Here is a 3613-nt window from a genome sequence, read left to right as displayed (position 1 = left end):
GTCCCTAGCGCTGGGATGACAGGTGTGTGCCACCATGCCCGGACTCGGTCATCAATAGCAGTTTGATCCACTGACTTTGATATTCTGGGCCGGCAACGCGAGATGTGGAGATAAAAGCTAATCCCTTAAGAGGAAGGAGAAGGGGGTGGAAGGGAAGAAAGAAGGAAGAGATGCAAAAGGAGGGAGGAGGAAGAGGAAGAAAAGAAGGGAGTTAAAAACCACTAAATCTGTACCAAGTGCCACATACTCACTGCGCAGTTTCTAGACTTTACCTCATGCCATGCCGACCCAGACCCAAATCACAGGGATGATCGTAACTGCTGGGAGGAAACTGAGGTTGCTGCGGCCCAGCGAGGCCCATGGCACACAGACTGCCCTGCCCCACACTCCATAAAGCAGCAGGGGTGCCAGGCTCTTGAGCAGCCTGGGGGAAGAGGGTACCATCTTCTTTGGGAAAGGCATGGACGATTTCGAAGGGGGAAGACACAGGATCTGGCAACGAGTAGAATCTCCTAGCCAAACAGGGCCAGGAAGGTATGCTAGGTGGGAAAAGACACTTGGAAGGACACTTTAGAAGTGACGTTAGCAAAACCTGTGACATCCCTAGGGTCTATCCGCTCACACTTCCCCCCTGGAAAAAATTTTTAAATGTATCAGTCATTTAATTAGGTTCTTAGTAAGAAATTTAGAACACTAATGAATGAGGATAAATTCCATTTGTCAGAGCAAAAACAGATAGCAAGTAGCCCTGGAGCTGAGGAACAGCTTTGATTTTTGCTAAAATCTGTGAGTCCACCACTTTTTTGATCCACTTTGCACTGCTCTGAAATCTGGTGTCAAAGATCTCACCCTCCTGGTGTCTGGGCTTCCGCAGCTGCTTCTTCTTGAAGTAAGCATCAGTGAGGTGTTTGGGGATTTTCACTTTGCTGATGTCAATTTTTGTAGAGGTGACAATGACAAATTTCTGGTGTGTTCTTCATAGAGGAACACAATTAAGGCTCAGAGGCCCAGTCACAAGCAGCAAGCCGGTGGCCAACTGCTTCAGGAAGACCACTCTCTTGCCTCTGTGACGCCCGGTGAGGATGACCAAGATGGTGCTGGGAGTGATGCTAGCTTGAAGTTTCCGCACGTGCTGACTGGAGGGTTTCTTGCCGTGGCTCAAGAGCTTTCGGGGCACATCTTCAGTAGGGTAGTACCTAGGCATTTTTTGAAGCTTAACCACCTGGATACTTCCATTCATGTCTCCACAGACCGGTTTTGTGATGATAGCAATAACTTTCTCCTTCTTTTCCTTTTCAACCTTTGATTTAGCAGCTGTGTGCTTTCTCTTGTACAAAGCATTTCTGGAATACACAGTAGGTCAGGAGTGTCTACCAATTCCTCTAACCAGGACAGGATTTCGGCTGCAGTGGGGCTGCCCCTTCTTGGACGTTTTTGCCTTCTTCACCTTACCCTTTTTACCAGTACCACTGGCAGAAGCCTTCTGGGTTTTGGGTTTCTTCTCTTCAGTGTCTGGCTTCTCAGTTTTTTCATCTGCCATCTTGCAAAATGGGAAAAAGAACTAAGTTTCTGACTTCTGGTCTATATCCCCCCCAGAATTTTTGTATTTAAAGGGAATACTGAAAATAAATGTATACTTATGAAATAAGTTAATGATACTAATAATCAAAGATACAAAATATTGAATGTAAAATACATTCATCAACAGATGAATGGATAAAGAAAACGTGACATTTATATACAGTGGAGTACTACTCTGCCAGAAAGAAGAACAAAATTGAGTCATTTGTAGGAAAATGGATGCATGTCGAGACCTAATGTCAAGTGAAATAAATCAGACACATGAGCTATAAATGTTAAAATTTAGATTTTAGATTTCTTTTATATGAGAAACCTAAAATATAAAGAAGAACAAAATAAAAGACAGCTAACATGAGATGGGGACTAGATCTTCTTCAAAGGGGAAGAGGGTCAGCCAAGGGAGGGAATGGGAACAAGGGGAGGAAAGGCTAAAGAGTGGAATTAAGATGAGTCGTGCCCAAGGGCTGACACCACACGAGAAATGCAACCATTAGTTACTGCAGACACAGATCAATAAAAAATAAAAGCTGAAAAAATGTTTTTAAAGGTTGTTAATTTATCAAATAGCCAAAGATTAAAATAAACTGACACCTGATGCTGGAGATAATGTGGCAGAAGAGCCAGTGGGCACACCGCTGGCAGGAGAATAAATCCACAGAGGGAAAAGGAGTTGAAAGGTATTCAGGATGTGCAGACACTGCACTGTAACTCTGGAACAGCCCTTAAAGGAGTGATGAATGGGAATAGACAGCTACTCGGGGGAGGGACAACATGAGTTCTGGGGGCTTTCCCTCTGTGTCTTCCTTCGCAGTGTCCCAGGCATGTTGCAGGGGGCCTGTGTGCTCCTACATCCAGGGCTGTTTGCAGAACTCCACGAGCAGCCACTTGTGGGCAACCTCTCGTGTGAGAGAGAGGGTCAGGAAGAAAGTGCGCAGGCTCCCCACCCAGCAGGCGGGAGGGGGGTTGAGAGGAAGAAGGCAGACGTTCCCAGCACCTGGGCAGGAGAGCCGGAGTGTGGCCCTGCGTCTTCTGATACTGGTGTCCTGGATGTGGCATGGTTCTCCAAGGGTTGCCATCAGTCCAGGGTAACTAGAGTCACAACGCAGTCACGCCCCAGCATTCAGAGCTCCCAGCGTGGCTCCAGCCAGTGGGGGTCCGGCAGTATGCCAGGTTGGAGGCTGGGTACTTCTGGGTACTGCCCCCTGCCCCCGGCCTAACAGACAGCACAAACCCAGGCCCTTTGCATGGCCCCAGGAGGTAGGGGGGAATGATTAAGGCCAGCTTTCTTGGCTGGGCTTCAAGTGAGATTTTTAACAACACACATTGAGCGTGACATTCTCACATCTTCACATTCATGAGAGAAAAAAAAAGATTCTGAAGATAATTGAAAATAGAGTTATTGTCTTGTTTTGATTTTGTAACTAGTAGTTAAATATTTTCCGTAGGAAGATACCAAAGTCCCCTGACCTGAGCTGCCAGGACTCCAGGCACATGCCTTGGCCATTGCAGTAATCTGGCCGGAAGGTCAGTATCTATGTTTAGTGCTTCACTGTTCTTCGAGGTTTTCAGGCCCCCATGGACTCCTTGAAACGTTGTCTTGTTTATCTCCAGCAGCTTGCACAATGCCTGGCACATGCTCTGGGAATGGAAGAGGGAATGCACAAATGCAGGAGTGAACGAGTGAGTGAGTGAAGGAATGAGTGCGTGGATGAGTGAATGAGTGAGTGAGAGAATGGGCGAGTGAGCGAATGAGCGAGTGAGTGAATGAGCGAGTAAATGAATGAATGATTGAGTGAGCGAGTGAATGAGTGAATGAATGAGTGAATGAATGAGCGAGAGAATGAGTGAGTGAGTGAATGAATGAATGAGTGAGCGAGTAAATGAGTGAATGAATGAATGAGTGAGTGTGTGAGTGAATGAGCGAGCAAGTAAATGAGTGAATGAGTGAGCGAATGAATGAGTGAGCAGTGAATGAGTGAGTGAATGAATGAACAAGTGAGTGAATGAATGAACAAGTGAGTGAATGAATGAA

At 46.3% G+C, this 3613-nt stretch overlaps 1 pseudogene; it reads right to left on the bottom strand.

The window, feature by feature from the left end:
- Positions 1-685: 685 nt before the first annotated feature.
- Positions 686-1540, bottom strand: LOC105741503 (annotated as a pseudogene).
- Between the last annotated feature and the right edge of the window lie 2073 nt (positions 1541-3613).

The sequence above is a fragment of the Octodon degus genome, unplaced genomic scaffold (assembly GCF_000260255.1).
Source record: "Octodon degus isolate 3935 unplaced genomic scaffold, OctDeg1.0 scaffold00014, whole genome shotgun sequence".
Taxonomy (NCBI): Eukaryota; Metazoa; Chordata; class Mammalia; order Rodentia; family Octodontidae; genus Octodon; species Octodon degus.
This window is presented reverse-complemented; position numbering and strand designations above follow the sequence as displayed.